Genomic DNA, 17,739 nt, shown 5'->3' on the forward strand with positions numbered 1-17,739 from the left:
AAATACCTCATAAAGATTTCCACTCTTACTGCTTACCTTGTTTAGGCCCAGATCACGACGTAGCAGCTTGTCTAGCCTGTGCTTCTTTAACCGACGGACGCTTAGGCGCGGTCGGAGTTTGCAGAACAGTTTTGGCTCTCATTTTGCTTATATCATGCCGCGGATCCTCCGACTTCACAAATTACCAAAAGCGGAAAAGGACCGACACTCGCAGTCCACGGTTTTGGCCAAAACCGCGGTTAAGCCAACCACGAGTGTCTCGGTTTCGGCTGAAACCGAGCAAGCGGTTCTTTCCCCAGCCGAAAACATGCCTTCTACCGAGGCCTCTTCTAACCTGGTGGAATCGGCTTCTGAAATCCAACCTGCAGTTGCGGTTTCTCAGGAATTATCAGACACTATTCCCTTGGATATTTCAACCCCTGCACGTGGAGCTGCTAGGCCTCCTGCATCCATGTCTATTAAGGCCTTTGCCAGGGCTAAAGCAGCTAAAGCTTCAAAAACGGTGCCTGTTAAGCCCCCCCCTCTCACAGGCCCAGCACCAGTTCCCATATGCTTTCTTTGGCTGAGGATCTCATTTCTTTAATTCGTGGATCCCAGCCTCATCCAGACAGGACCTCTCATCCACCTCCAGAGAAGAGGCCTAGAGCAGAGCCCCCAGAGCCAGTATCCACAGATGATTCCTCTGATGACTCAGAACATACAGACCCTCCTGAGGCTCCTTATTCTCCTTACGAAGACTCTGATGCTGAAGAGTCCATTCCTTCAGCCTCTCCACCTGAGGAATTTTCCTTTGGGGAAACCTTGCATGCTATGAGGGAACAATTTCAGTGGCAGGGCCAAGATTTCTCAGACTCCAGAAAAGGCTTAGAACCTTTCTACATTTGCCACAGCATAGGCCTTTAGCTATACCTCCAGTTCTTTCTGTTGTAGATGATGCATTTAATGATGCTTGCACTGCTCCTGATTCATTACCTCCGGCCCCTGCTAAGCCCGATAGGTTCTACAGGGTCCCGGACACACATCACCATTTATATAAGGCTCCTTTTGCAGACCCAGAGACTATCTCCCAGGGCCCTAAAGCTGTAGCAACTGCATCTACTAAAAACCCCCTCCCCTCTGAAAGGGAATCCAGGTCCTTAGAGCGATGGGGTAAAAAAGTTTACAACCTCTGCTACTTTGTCAGCTAGGGCTTTGAACTGCCAATTTCATATGATTCAATATCAAGAGTTTATGCTAGACCAGTTAACTAAAAAGCTGTTCTCTGAAGAATCTTTAGATAAGAAATATGTTCAGGAAATGGTACATAACATACAGCAGGTTAGTAACCATTCCTTAAAATGTGGCTATGATGCACTGGAGGCTTCCTTTAGATCAGCCATGACTGGCACAGTTATCAGGAGACATGCATGGTTGAAAGAGCAGGCATTACCAGACCATGTCAAATCAAAGCTTTTAGATGCTCCCATGGACAAAGTCAATTTATTTGGTTCCCCTGCACAGCAGGTACTAAAAAAGATGGAAGAGAAGGTGAAATCTGTACAAACAGTGAAAGATTTCTTACAGGTTCAACCTCCAAGGTTTAGCAGGAACTGGCCCTCCAAGAATTGGTCCTTTCCTGACTCCTCTAAGACACAGAGAGGCAGGAATAGGCGTTCAAGAGGCAGAAACCAATCCAGGGGTGCCTACAGGGGACGCCAGTGGCAAGGTAACAACCAGCGAGGCACAGACGCAGCCACCACCACTACAACAACACAATCACAGCGACTTGGCTGTGGCACCGCCTACCAGGGAACAACTGGAAGCACCCTTAGGCGGAAAGCTGACATTATTTTCAAAGAACTGGCATTGCATCACAAGGGAAAAATGGATTTTGCAAACTATAGACCAAGGTTACAGGTTCCATTTCCATACTCTACCAGCAAAGAGAGGAATGCCAAACCTACCACCTACTCAAAGGGCAGAAGCTCTAAAGCAAATATCTCAATTATTAAGAATGAGAGCTGTGGAAAAGGTACCATCTATGGAACAAGGAAAGGGATTTTACTCCAGACTCTTCCTGGTACCAAGAAAAGAGAGCAAATGGCAGCCTATTCTGGACCTGTCTGCTTTAAACACATTCCTCATTGTTCCAAAATTCAAAATGCTGACCCTACAGCAGCTCCTTCCCATGTTGGGCAAGGAGTCTTGGCTGGTAACTCTAGATCTCAAGGAGGCATACCTGCACGTCCCCATATGACCAAATTGCAGAAGATACCTCAGATTTCTTGCAGGATCAGAGCATTATCAATTCTCAGCATTGCCCTTTGGCTTATCTACTGCGCCCAGAGTGTTCACGAAATACCTGGCATCAGTAATTGCACATTGCAGGCTTCAGGGAATCCAAATTTACCCCTACCTGGACGACTGCCTGATACAAGCGGACATCAAAAGCAAGCTAACAGAAGACTTACAAAAAGAGTCATTTACCTGCTGCAAGCCCTGGGATATACAGTCAATATAAAAAAGTCAAGGCTGATTCCATCCCAAAGAATAACCTTTCTGGGTGCAGAGCTGGACACATCAAAACAAATGGCATTCCTAACTGCAGAAAAGAAAGAGCAACTACCTCTCTACTTCTTGGCATTAACAAAGCACAACCATCTAACTGCAAGGAAAGTACTGCAAGCCCTAGGCTTCATGGCATCCTGCATAATTCTGGTCCCTCATGCCATGCTGCATATGAGAAAACTACAGTGGTACCTAAAGAATCTGTGGTCTCAACACAAGCACAGCCTAGAAACCAAAATTCCAATAATCCCATGCCTGAAGCAAGAGTTCCTATGGTGGGCTCAGGCCTGTCAATCAAACACAGGATTGCCCTTCTGCAACAGTCAACCAAGCCAAACCATCACGACAGATGCATCAGACCTCGGTTGGGGGGCACACATGCTGGACAAGTGCATACAAGGCTTATGGACTCAAGACCAGCTGCGCCTACACATAAATCTAAAGGAAATGCTGGCAGTAAAATTGGCAATCCAGTCATTCAGACCATTTCTCCTAGAAGGTCAGTTGATGATAAGAAGGTCAGTTGATAAGGACAGACAACACCACAGTTATGTGGTACATCAACAAACAGGGAGGCACACATTCATACCCTCTATGCCGGCTGGCACTGGACCTATGGGATGTGGCTCTGAGCTACAACATTAAGTTACAAGCAATTTTTGTACCGGGAAAAGAAAACATTCTAGCAGACATACTAAGTAGAACTACAACGGATGCCCACGAATGGATGCTACATCCGGACATCTTCAAAGCCATCACAAGAGAATGGGGATTACCACAAATAGACTTATTTGCATCCCCACTCAATCACCAGCTAAAGAGATTCTGCACAAGGACGTACCACCCACTTGCTTGGAAGGTGGACTCCCTTTCTTTCAGTTGGAAGAACCTGACAGCATACGCATTCCCACCACTTCCTTTGATGCACAAGGTGCTTTTGAAGATCAAAGAGGAACGTCCAAGGATCATTCTGATAGCTCCAGACTGGCCAAGGCAACATTGGTACCCATTGCTGAGGAGCATGTCTCGGGAACAAATATGGGCACTACCTCTGATCCCATTGCTGTTAACAGAACAACTACAACATCCTGCATCCAAACCTGAAAACTCTGCAGCTAACTGCCTGGAACATTACATAAGAACAATTAACCCAAATTTATCCCAAAGGGTTAAAGACATAATCCTTGAGGCTCGTAGACCTTCAACAAGAAAGAATTATGCAGCAAAATGGAAAAGATATCTCATATGGAGTTCTGCAAAGGGAGAAGATGTGGCACTGGTAAACATAGCCAACATCCTGGAGTACTTGGCAGAGCTCTTCCATACAAGCCTGTCCTATTCTTCCATCAAGATACATGCATCAGCCATTTCAGCAGAATACAGTTTGGATCCTCCTGTCTTCTCACATCCTCTGTTCAAGCAGTTTCTGAGAGGAATTAAAAATGTAAAACCTCCCAGGAAACCACCATTGCCAGCATGGGACTTGAACTTTGTGCTAGAAAAATTGACACTCCCCCCTTTCGAACCAGCAGCAACAGCAGAATTACAATACTTATCCTGGAAGACAGCTTTCCTGCTGGCAATCACCTCAGCAAGAAGGGTCTCTGAACTACAGGCATTAATGGCAGTGCAACCCTTCCTGATCTTCCATCAAGATAGAGTGTCCATGAGAACAAATCCTACATTTATGCCTAAGGTGGTATCCAGAGTGTCTTTAAATCAGGCTATCCACCTACCTACATTCTTCCCCAACCCTCAGAACAGGGGAGAAAGACTGTTGCATACCTTGGATGTACATAGACAATTATGCTACTACCTGGACAGGACCAAGTCCAATAGAAAAACTGACCAGCTTCTGGTAGCATATGCAACAGGAAAGGAAGGAAAACCAATTTCAAAACAGACAATCTCCAAATGGATAGGAAATTGCATTAGATTTTGTTACTCCTACCATGGAAAGAAAACTCCAGAGAACATCAGGCCTCACTCCACAAGGGCTACAGCCACTACCACAGCTTTCTTACGAGGAGTGGCTACCAAGGACATTATAGAGGCTGCTACTTGGACCTCCGTGCATACATTTGCCAAGCATTACAATTTACCTTTATACTCTAGATCCTGAGCAGGTTTTGCCACTGCTGTTTTGCAAGGGATCCTAACTACACCATAATCTTTCCTTTTCCTCCTCCCTAGTTTAGCTATGGTATTCTACCCATTTGTAAGGACTGCAGATGCATCCTTGAAGGACATAGTACAGTTTTGTACCTACCATAAATGTAGATGTCCGATAGGAATGCATCTGCAGTCAGGATTACCCACCCACCTTCCCCTCTGTGGTACTCCTAGGGTATTTGCCATCCTTCAGCTAGCTTGGGGGGGGATCTATTATGGTGTATTTGTTTGTATACATGTACATACATGCTTATTTTATGTGTTTGCTCTCTACTATTTGGAAACATTGGCATTTATCCAAATTTAGCCATCCAAGAGGGCACCTGGCATCTGGGGCAAGAAACACTGAGGAAAACGGCGTCGGCTGATGCCTTTATACCCGAAAAACTGCAGCTATGACGTCGGGTGAAGCGCGACACCAGCCGAAGCCAGACCCAGACTTTGGAATCCGGCCGACCGAAGGGCTGCCTGACGTCAGGACTACCCATTTGTAAGGACTGCAGATGCATTCCTATCGGACATCTACATTTATGGTAGGTACAAAACTGTACTTTCACACAAGGGGTAGTGGCCATATATCAACCCTGTTGGACACCAGAACAGGGAAATGTGCCTCTCTTTGTTGAGAATGCCTCTTTCAACCATCCCTCTCAAGCACTGACTTTTATATTCACTGATCTTTTGTGACCTAAAACTGATTTCTCTCAAAACACTAACAATGTGTTACCTGCCAATTAAAATTCTTCAAAACATTCAATGACAAACAGTTGCTATATGCATATGTGAAACTGCTCTACAGCATCTGTGTGTGAGGAGGTCTGAAAGTGAAAAAACCTGTCTACTTACATGTCTGGATTCTGTGGGGAAAAGATAAACTGGTTTCGACTCAAAATATATTCTAGCTTGTCATTCAGTCAGTCTTGATGGGACGCCCTTGCTGAATCCATACCCTCACATAAGGTAGTGTTATTTCATCTGTTTAGTACAACAGAGAGTCGATCATCCGAACTAATTGGGACCTAGGGTAGTTCAGATAATCAAACATATAATTGAACCGGATAAAAAACTTCTAAAAATCCTGTTTTTTTCTGTATACAGGGAATACAATTTTCAACCAGCGTTTCCAGTGGATAACAAAGAATATTTTTCACATGAGGGGGCTACAAGTTAAAAAAACATGCACAAACGAATAATTATAATGTTTAGATACTCAAGCTTTATGAGTTTTAAGGCTGTGTTTAGATAATTGACGTTTCGGATAATCGACGTTCAGATAATAGACTCTCTACTGTATTTTACTAACCTAAAACAGTTAGGTCCAGTAACTTTGAACTAGTTTAATTTAGGGTATTTAAACTAGTTTAATTTAGGGTATTTACTTAACAGTAGGGTAGATTTTCCCTATTAAATATTCTGATTGTGCAAATAATTATAATCTTCTCTATACGACAATCCTTACTTCTACATATGTGTTTTAGCACAATCTCGTTTTCCTTTACTATAACATTTACTCTCTTTTAAGATCTTGTGGTTTAGGTTTATTTATTGTTATTATCTGAGAAGATTATATTATTTAGCACTGTAGGATGTCAAACTGTGGCCATATTTTGGGGTGTTTTCAGTATTTCCTTGCATGTGTGTAAATAATAAATTGATGAAAGCCAATTACCATAGGTAAAAAAAAAAACAGTAGAAGACGCTGGTTTACAGACAGGGTAGGGAGAAAAAGGGCCTGGAGTGCTAAAAGATTTGGTCCTGTATAGGTTCATAGGTAGATACTAGGCTATCTGCCAGAGGGCATTTATAAGCCTAGACAGAGTGTGTCGGCTTTCGCCGCCCCATATATTAAATTAACTGAGTCTCTGTCAAGCAGAGCCAATGAAGTGATCCCAGGAGTGTACTTTCTGTTACCCATCCACTCGTCAAGGCTTCTCTTGAAGAGTGTTAGTGAGGGGCTCTGCCTAATGTAGTTAGGAATTTTGTTCCAAAGCATGGGGAGTCTCTGTGATAGGAATCTATCCCTCCAGCATGTTCTATTTATTGTTGTGGCGAGGTTTAGCTCACTAGAGCGCGTGGCTCGCAGTGACTTGGATTTCTTTAGGTGGAGCAAGTCCATCAGTTCTGAGTTGGACATGGCTTTGTAAGTCAGGCAGAGATCACCTCTGAGTAAGCAATATGCCACTGAGTACAGCCGGAGTTTTTTCAGTCAGGCTGCATAGGACATATGTTTGAGGCCAGTAATCCTCTTGGTGAGGTGCTTTTGTGGTCTTTCAAGCTGTTGGAAGTGTCTTGTGAGGTACATCCCAACTGGGGAATTGTACTCTATGATGGGTCTGATGAGTGACGAGTAGAGGGGCACTATAACCTCTTTATTTCTAGATGCGAACCCCTTAGTAATTAGATGGGCCACATAGAAGGATTTCCTAACTACTTTGGCAATGCGATTGTCAAAGGAGAGATTACTATCTACCTGGGTCCCCAGATCTCTTATTATCTCTTCTGTATTAAGGGGGCTGCCGCCTATGTGGTAATTCGTGGGTGTTTTGTTTTCCCCAAACGGGATGACTATGCATTTTTTGGCATTTAGCGTGAGGCCATGACTTTGACACCAGGTGTCTCTCTCAGTAAGGCCTTTCTTGGAGGATGTCCATGTAAGCTGGAGAGTCAATTATGGCTCTCAGTTTGCAGTCATCTGCGAACTTTGTTAGCCATAGCCCTCCTGTGTTTTCTTGTACTTCTGAGAAATATATGCCGAACAGTAGGGGTCCCAGAACTGAGCCTTGCGGGACACCACTTGTGACTGGTTTAAAGTCAGACCTGGAGCCCGCTATTCTTACCGTGTGAGTTCTATCTGTAAGCCAGTTGGCAACCCATCTTGTGACGTAAGGGTTTATGTTCAGGCTGGTGAGTTTTTCTATAATACCAAGTGAGGAATGGTGTCGAACGCCTTGGCGAGATCAAGGTAGGCTGTGTGAACCACCTTTCCCTCGTCTATGGCCTTGGTAACTGTCTCGAAGAAGTCAACCAGGTTTAGTAGGCATGATCTGCCCTTAAAGCCGAACTGGGTCGAGTCAAGTGTTTGGAGGTTCCCATTGTCTTTGTTAATGAGTTCCATGATGATGCGCTCCATAGCCTTGCAGACCAGGCTTATGGGGCGATAGTTACCAGGGTCAGTTGTGGCTCCTCTTTTGTGGAGCGGAATAACCATTGCTGTGTGCCATTCTATGGGCATGTAGCCTGTGAAGAGGCTGAGGTTGAACAGCATGTTTAGGTGGGGGTTAGTTTGTTCTGTAGTTCACGCAAGATGCAGCCTGGGACGCCATCTGGCCCCAGTGATGCTGTGTTTTTGGCTTTTGAAAGGGCTGTTTTCACCTTTGCTTCTGTGATTTCCGGGACACTACACTTTTCCAGTATTGTTGTGGGCCCTTTTGAAGGTGAGAGGGAGGTGAAGTTTGCACTGAATCTGCCAGTATGTTGGCAATATCAGTAGGTTCAGTATATTTTGTGCGATTTTGCACTATCTCAGAGCATATCTGCGAGTTGCCACTTAGATTTTTGACATAGCTAAAGAAGGCTTTGTGGTCATCTTTCGAGTCTTTGGCTATTTTTCTTTCGAAGTTAGCCTTGGATGATTTTATGAGGGACCTTAGTTTCTTACTAATACTGATCAGGGATGTCTTTCCTTCTTGGGATTTGCTTTTTTTCTGAACTAGTTTCCTCCTTTTGTTTTTTTTCTGAACTAGTTTCCTCCTTTTGTTGTATAACCTGTTTATGGCAGGGGTCCACCAGACTGGTTTCCTTCTCTTAGGGGAGTGAGTCTTGGTTTTGCTAGGGATGGCACGATCCATGCATCCTTGTAGGTGCTCAGAGTGCAAATGTAAAGGATTCTGCATCTTGGGCAGTGTTATCCTTTAGTGTGGGGGCTGTGAACTTACCACCTCTGACAAGTAAGGTGAAGTTTGTTTTAGAAAAGTTTTTCACTGTGGTTTCCTTGGTTGGGGGGGGGGGGCATCCAGGGTGATTAGTTTATGGTCTGACCTAACCAGTGACAGGTTGACCTCCAGTACGGAGCACCTGTCATCCATGTTGGTGATGACCAGGTCCAATATGTTGTGGCCTCTGGTAGGGGAGTTTACCAGCTGTTCCAGGGCATTTGAGTTGATAAATTACAGGAAGCGATGAGCCTGGGAGTTTGTACTCAAGTAGTTTTCCCAGTTAATGGTAGGGCAATTGAAATCTCATAAGATCAGAATGTTCAGTAGGACCTTCATGTTTTCCAGTGTCTCCAGAAAGGCGGAGTGGTGGTCCTGGGTCATGGAGGGTGATCTGTAGCAGGCCACAGTTTGCAATGCAGATTTGCCCGATGTTAGTTGCACATGGATGATCTCAGAGGTATCATGCTGTGCCACTAACCTGGAGGTGTGGGTATCCTTTATGAATATGAATACACCCCCTTCTTTTGTGCTTCGGTCCGTGTTCTGTGGCCAAAATGTGTGGTATGAGTTGTAGCCCAGTAGTGCTGCAGTGCTCTCTGGAGCCTTGAACCAGGTTTCAGTTACTGCACAGATGTCGATGTTCTCCATACTTAGGAGTGCTTCGAGCGCATGCATTTTGAGATTTAAACTCCTGGCGTTGGGTAGCATAACCCTCAGTTTTTTACTTGTGCTGTTTATGGAGGTGGGTTTGAATTTTGAGCCTTGCCTAAAAAAAGGCACTATGGGGGCAGCAAGAGCCTTGGCCAGTATTCGAAAGCCAAGGGGTGACAGGTGCAAGCCGTCTCTTGTGAAGCAATGTGGTTTGTCGAGCATGTCATCCCAGGCTGACAGACACTGGATCCCCTTTGAATGACACCAGAAGCTTAGCCAATTGTTGAAATTGATCATTTTTTCTTTATACTGAGGTTTCATTCTTGGTGAGGGCAGGATGCTACTCAGGGTCAGGGTCATACCCGCCTGGGCTACATGATCAGAGAGCTCTTCCATGTAGTCCAGGGAGGTACGGCTCAGGCCGTTCGCACCAACATGAACAATGACAGTCATATTTGTACTTGTTCTGAGTGACCTGAGTGCTTGTGTTATGTGGCGGATTCTGGCTCCCGACAGACAGCTAACAGTAACCTTCTCCTTGTCCAGCATCGTGAGTGGGGCATCAGTGTGCCTGATTATTGGGTCACGTATTACTAGTGTGTTAAGTATGTTATTTTGCCTTAAGGGCTGTGATTGTGCAGCACATTAATTTTGTGTTTTATGTGTTGTCTGGTTTGTGACGGGAGGTGCAGGTTTTGTGGGTGTCTGCTTTGGAGCTCTCTAATGCTTTTGCAGGTTTTTAATTTAGAGCCTCCGAGTATGATCTCATGTATTTATGTGCATCTTTTGCCAGTGCTGGTTTAGTAGGTCTATGTGAGGCTGGAGGTGTGGTGCAAGTGCTAACCTTCTCCTCATGACTGTCTGTTCCAGTCTTGGGTGGAGATACCTTAGCCTCCAGTTTGGCTGTATAATTGCATCTCTCACATATGTTGGTGTTTTGTGGTAGGAGGAGAGGGCTGTCTGTGTACATGACGCAGTCGTAACAGTGCCTCAGGATACCAAGATTCACCAGCTGGACTGGACAGAACACCTAAAGTTGCCCTTTGGTCATGCCTGAATAGTAGGGTGAGCAGCTTAGTCACTTGGTTGGTGAGGGGTGGATAAAGAGCCTTGCCCTGCTGGGCAGTCAAGTGTCGGGGTATATTAGTTCTTGCTATTAGGTCTGAGCAGGTGCTGGACTGTAGGATGCTTTTTGAGTGCTTAGGTTGAGAGTTAGACTAGTTTCAAGTGAAAAACTGAAGGAGACTTAGTGGAGCCAGGGATAATTTAACCCTAGCTAACCAGTGCTGCCCTGCACACAAAACCATGCAACGCGTTTTTTAAACTACTAACTTCTGGGCTGGAATGACTCCTCCAGGGACAGAAGGCTGCTCAAAGTTCCACTCTCTCACAGGTGAACAGAGAAACTTCCCTCTATCCAAGTAAGGTATGGGCAACTCAGAAACTTGTAACACAGCCCTGAATTCAGCACTAGTCTGAAAACTGGACTATACTAGCTTAGTAAGGCAGGAAACAAGACATTTATTTATTTATTTATTTTGAAAAGGCAAAAACAGTAAAAAGTACACTTAATACAGTTTTAAACGACTACAAGTGATCAGAAAAGGCTATCGCACTTTAGTGTGTAGCCTACAACAGTTAAACAATTTATTTAAACAAACACAACTTTTTAAAAGTGCAGGCAGTCAAATAAGTACAATGTGAAAAAAAAAACAAAAAAAACAAGCTTTTAAATCACAATAAGTGCTAGAAAATCAGCGTTTAGGTGGAAAACAGTTAAGTACAGCAAGAAAATACAGAAAACTGATACTCAATCACTCCAAAGTCTCTCTTTTAAGCTAGAAGGCTTATATCAGTTCAAGGCTTTCTAGTGCTTTCCAGTAGGTTAGTTACAGGAAAGATGGGAAAGAAGCACAGATGAGGTCTTTTAAACCAGAAAGTAGAAAGAGATGGACAACTTCCCGAATGGTCAATAAACTACATTTCCTGGGCGAAGAATCACTCCTCTTGTGGTAGACAGGCTACCTAGTACTTACCACTCCCACTGATAAGCTAGAAGGCTGCACTCCAACAGAAGGGCTTGGGGGGCTCAGAAGCTTACAAACAGTCCTGGATACAGCAAATCTGTACCTGGACTAGACTAGTTACAAGAAAGGTGGGGATCAAGCACAAACACGGGCTTTAAAACCAGAAAGTTGAGAGAAATGGGGAAAAAAAAAAATGCCCAAACGGCCAAAAATCTACAATTTCTGGGCCAGAACCACTCCTTTTGTGGTAGATAGGCTACCTAATGCTTACCACTCCCACTGATAAGCTAGAAGGCTTCCCTCCAACACAGAAAGGCTTGGGGGGCTCGGAAGCTTATAAAGAGTCCTGGATACAGCAAATCTGTACCTGGACTAGACTAGTTACAGAAAAGGTGGGGAACAAGTGCAAACACAGGCTTTTAAGCCAGTAAGTTGAAAGAGATGGAAAACTGCCTAAACGGCCAATAAACTACAATTTATGGGCCAAAATCAACTCTTCTCGTGGTAGATAGGCTACCTGATGCTTACCACTACCACTGATAAGGCTTACCACTACCACTGATAAGCTAGAAGGCTTCCCTCCAACACAGAAAGGCTTGGGGGGGCTCAGAAGCTTACAAAGAGTCCTGGATACAGCAAATCTGTACCAGGACTAGACTAGTAACAGGAAAGGCAGGAAACAAGCACAAACACAGGCTTTTGAATCAGAAGGTTGAAAGAGATGGAAGGGCTTCCCAAACGGCCAATAAACTATAATTTATGGGCCAGAAACCTCTTCTCCTGTGGTAGATAGGCTACCTAGTGCTTACCACTAGTCGGTTTGTATTCACAGCTTGGTGTGGATGCTGGAAGCCCATACCCAAGGCAGCATTACATACCCCCTTTATGCCAGGTTGCATAATTGCTTACCAAATCAGATTTCCATATACTTTTTTTTTTTAAACTTGATGGGTTATCAGTGTAGGAGCTAAGAGACCTTGTGGCCAGCTGACCTATTTGGGACAGTGAATCAGATCCAAGGACTGTAACCCATGTCCTTCTCATTCCTAGGTGTTACACTAGTGGCTGTGAGAGAGCGATTCAACAAGACATTGTGGAAATTTATTCAGACTCCTAGTTCTGAATATAATGTTAAGTCTGGGTCTTCTACGCTTCTGGGCCGTACAGCAGATACATAGCCTGCTATTCCTACAGCTATGTTCCTGTCATGCCTTAAGCTATGATAAAGCAAAGTGGCACTGCCACGTCCCTCTCCTACTACAACAGGCTTGCTTTAACACAATGTTGTGGGTCACTGATCTACTAGCTCCCCTACAATTCCAACTAATAAACAGTAAAGTAACTTGTTATAAGACGGTCAGTAAACCCAGCGCTGGTGAAATCTGCTGAATATTCCACTGATTAGCAAAGGAACTGGAGGGAAAGTCTATAGCTGCTCCTAGACTCCAGGACTCACTGTCAAATAATGTCAGGGGGAAACAAACATATCACGCCTTCAAGTCATAAAATCCAGCCTGCCTACTTAGTAAAATTTCCATCCATATGTATTACTCATAAACATAGTAACAAAAGTACGACTGTTGTGCTGGACTCTAGACACCAGAAAAGTTATGCTGCAAGCAGCACACAAGAAAATAAAGCAGCAAGGAAAGTTGGTGTTGTTCTTCAGGGTTTGTCATAAAATGACTAAACTGAAGAGGAACTCACATGATGGAATGATGGCAAGACAGCGAATGGTGGTCATTTATCCTATTATGACAATGCCAGCTCAGTCACACACGCTGTGATCAAAAACAAAATGACACTTAACAGATCCAGAAAACGCCAGTTGTCATATAAGTCAAGAGAAAGATTGTGTGGCTGGGGGATGCTACAGCAGTGAAAAGTTTTACGTTAACTGAGAAACTATTTACTCTATCTGCACGATCTACAACGGTATTTTGTAAACAGTTCATAACATTTAATAAAGATGCAAAGTACGCAGTTGCTAAACAGTTTACTTAAGGCTTGTATTTACTGTTAAACAATAGCAATATTTTAGCAGCTATTACTCTTCCCACTCTGCCTGAGCACAAGCAGCAGACAATAACGATACAACAGACTGCAATATTTATAACTGCTTGCAGATATTCCTGTATGTATGAACCAAGTGCCCTTTTTTTTAATCTAAATAAACATAACTTAGCATCTTGTGATAATTCACAATATATAAACACAGCAATGGACAGAAGTATGTTGTTTGGAAAAGTATTTATACGTTTTGCACTATAGTCTTTCAACTACAAAATAAGAACAATTATAAAGAAAAAAAAAATAAATCAAAGCTACTGTACAGCTCTTTGTATGTGGTGCTTTGACAGAAATGTCTCTTGAAGGTCAGCTAAAAATCACACCATACTGCAGGATACATATGATACACAAATTATCTAACTTAAAATTACAATATTCATAACTCAGAAAACCTTAACAGACCAATCCTCAACTACATGAAAAGGTTTCAGCCACTGACAGCCAAAATGATAACGCAAGACAGAGAGAGAGAGAGACCTAGAATGCCCTAAAGATACAGGCTGAAATCTTCAGCTGACATTTCTGTTGATGGGAACAATCTACATTAATCACCTCTAGTATGAAATACAATGCTTAAACACCCCCATCTAAAATTACAGCAAAACAGGCATATGACACTGTAAATGCACTGACCTGATATAAAATAATGATCACTGGGGTACTGCATAAAACACTGCATTACTAATTAGAACCATATAAAAATGATAGCTCACATATGTAAATGTCAGTTTCACCATAATTGGAATATTTAACACCTGAACTGTATTCATAGGTTCATAGGTTAGTACTAAGCTAACAGCCCTTGTGAGCCATTTTAAGCCTAGCCAGTTATCCCTTGTGAGACTCAAACCCTGCACCTTGTGTTTGTAAGGCAAACACCTTAACCATTAGGCCACCCTCCCAACCCTTAAAATTTTAAGCCTAGCCAATTATCCCTTGTGAGACTCAAACCTTGCACCTTGTGTTTGTAAGGTAAACACCTTAGCCATTAAGCCACCCTCCCAACCCTCCCAACTAGATATTATAAAGGTACCTCGCACCCCAGTCTGCGCCGAACTGGGCATCCTAGAAGTAGAACATGGCATCTCTTTATCCTCCCCCTAGAAATAAAAACAAGCCAGTGAGTAATCAAAACAATAATCATGGCAAAATGTCTCAGATGCAGTTTCTGCCACAGCCATCAGCTGAACCAGTCTAATAGTCACTTCTAAATTTTAGTGCATCAGCACTGCATGACCCAGTGTTGGGTGCATTCCTCATCATAAGACTTAATTTACACTAAATCATACACTCAATGATAGACAGGGACTAGGATGATGCAAGACTTGCACAGTGTCAAACTGAATGTCAACCACTGCCACATTTAAAATGACTAGACTTGTCCCTCTTGACATGTATGTACAAAAATGTCAATACTAAATGCACTAAAAAATACATATTGACTACATAGTAAGTTCACACCTTTGAATTTCTGTAACTGGATAATGAAATTTGCTTCCAGTTAATATCAGAGTACAGTTCACTGCATCTCATTTGTTACTCTCATCCTAGAAGTAGAACATGGCATCTCTTTATCCTCCCCCTAGAAATAAAAACAAGCCAGTGAGTAATCAACACCCACCCCAACTCCCCAGACAGATTCGTTATTACCTAATATATAGTTTAACTGAGCTCAGCAGTGCAGATGACAGGTGACTGGTCTCTCAACTGCTGAACCCTGAAAGTATCCAATTTTCAAACCCAACACAATCAATCAACTAAAGAAGGGTGAGTGGTGGGGAGCACTGCAAGTTAAAATACCAAGGCTTGCCATACAGATGAAAATGCTACTTCAGAAAAATGCAGAAGAACACAGAAATATTGTAGAAAAATGCAAAAACAATGCCACAACATACCCATTATGACAAAAGAAAGAAAAAGTAAACAATTATAACCTCTGGCTATAACTGCCCCATAATACTGCTTGCCATTTGCCTCTTCATTATGCCTCCAAGTGATCACATATAATGTTGCTCGGTATACAACAGATGACATTCAGATCCACTGAACTCATTCTTATTAATCTAAACTGCAGAGATTACAGAAAAATCCTTAAATACAACCACCAATACACATCTCGTAGATATAAAAAAAAATATTAAAACTTACGCAAAAGACAGTGTAGTCCTAATCACATTAGAAACAGTTTGTAACTACCTCAAGTCTCCTCTAGAGAAGCGGCATTCATTCTCCCAACGTAAAAAGTGATAATTACAGAATTGTTTTAATAATGTAATATTAAACCTATCTCGGATTAATACATCGCTACCTCCAAGTTTCCAGTGCAGTTTTATTGAAGTTGGTCACCGAAATTCCATCTTCACAATGACAGTTTCACTTCCCTAATCTTCAGGGACAAGTTTTATAATATAATCACACCACTTTGTGTACGTTTTGCTTTAACTTTTCTAAAATATATTAAATTATTACTTCAGATGGTAAACTCGTCCATTCCATTCACATTTTCTACCCGATTCATATAGCGTCTATCACATTAGGGATGCATCCTTCGTGACAGCGCCAAATAAGCAGAATTTAAAATGCCGAAGAACTGAGTGTCACTATCCTTGTATTGGAATACACACAGTACTATAAATATTAATCTTAAATAGCCCCCATATCTTTTCAGAACCCTACATTTTATGCAACATGCGAGTCTTGCCAGAAATTGCAATGGCAGGAGACTGAAAATTCGTCCTAAAATTACGCAATGTCACTCAACACTTTGTTAAAAAAATAAACTAAAATAGCAGATAAAGAAATACTGGACTTGCACAAAATATTTAACTGAAACCAAAGTCAATTAGACCAGAAGCCACCTTATTACCAAATCATTAGTCATCAACCATACTATATTACTGACATCAAAAGAAGCACTTACCAAACACAATGTTTTCACCTAAGAAGTACAGAATGGCCAATCCACACTATGATTATAAGTTAAGGTAAGTCATAATTCATAGATTCAATGAACGGCCAGCTGTTCGATAATCAAGCATCAGCAACACATCAAAAGTCAGCTGAGAGCGATACTGGTCACCTGGTTGCGCACAAAACCCTGCGCATTGACAAGTTCACATGCTTCGGGCGGAGAAAAAGACTCTCTTTTTTTTAGAAGACATTATACTCACAATATAAGAAGTAGCGACACTTTCGGCTGGCTGTATTAATTACAATGCTAGCGCGATGAATTTTATTTTGGGCGGGGTATTTTTTGGATTAGAAACGTATCTCGCTGGATGTATAGTAGCAAGTCCCGCCCACCATCCAAGAATCGGTGAAAGTAAAGTACTAGTCATACCGATAGCAGCATGAATGTTTATTGTCTATTTGTAGTTTGCCCTCTTTCATAATGTAGTGCGATCTCGAAGTTAAATAGTTGCTGTCTTTTCTATACCACGACACGCCCATTTCACCTGTCAGTCACTGAAGCTGTGCCCAGTTCGGCGCAGACTGGGGTGCGAGGTACCTTTATAATATCTAGACCGATATCTTTTGATATTTCGGTAGACAAGTATTTAAAATGCCACATAAATGATAATGTTATAAGCTGATTAATTCAGTATGTTGATAAAAAGGAACCCATATGCTTGCAAGATTAACTGCTAATTCTGATTGTGTGCAGGTTATTGTCCACTAATGGCCCATAGCTCTCAACCTTCCATCGCCAAAATGAGGAACACTCGCCTTCATAATGTGGAACAAACAGGCAAAATGTGGAACGCATGGCTTACTAACAGCTTCAACTAGGAAGGTCATACGATGGTTAAAATATGCTGGTTTTACTTATAAAGAAGATCCTTTAATGAGTTAGTATGATTAATTTCTATTTACCATGGATTTCACTTAAAAAATTCCTAACACTGAATGTGTAACAGACTCTTTCAATGTGGAACTTCGAGGAACATGAACTTTTTAAGACCCCCAAATGAGGTACGTTCCTCATAATGAGGTACACTTGAGAGGTATGACTAATGCTACAGTGAGTGACATTAGGTGCACAGGTATATACTAGGCGTGCAGTCCAAGCGATTAGCTCAAAATCCCCATGTCCCCAAACCAAGTGACTTGCTCAAGTTCAAACGGTAGGCAAATTAATCAAATGGTGTAGGAATCAAACACTATACTCCTGAAAGTTCCTCATTAAACGCCAACTGCATTTCTACACGATCATAATGCATATATATGCGTGTGTGTGTGTGTGTGTGTGTGTGTGTGTGTGTGTGTGTATATATATATATATATATATATGTATATATATATATACATATATATATATATATATATATATATATATA

At 42.4% G+C, this 17,739-nt stretch overlaps 1 protein-coding gene across 1 annotated transcript in view; it reads right to left on the bottom strand.

The window, feature by feature from the left end:
• The window catches only part of ATP6V1C1 (ATPase H+ transporting V1 subunit C1), a 1,077,102-nt gene extending 1,060,599 nt beyond the window's left edge, over positions 1-16,503 (bottom strand). Inside the window, exon 1 of the mRNA XM_044065676.1 lies at positions 16,323-16,503. The gene's annotated coding sequence lies outside the window, so the exon portion shown is untranslated. The remainder of the gene's footprint in view (positions 1-16,322) is intronic.
• Between the last annotated feature and the right edge of the window lie 1,236 nt (positions 16,504-17,739).

Source organism: Protopterus annectens, chromosome 3.part0 (genome assembly GCF_019279795.1).
Source record: "Protopterus annectens isolate FY-2018-M chromosome 3.part0, PAN1.0, whole genome shotgun sequence".
NCBI lineage: Eukaryota > Metazoa > Chordata > Ceratodontiformes > Protopteridae > Protopterus > Protopterus annectens.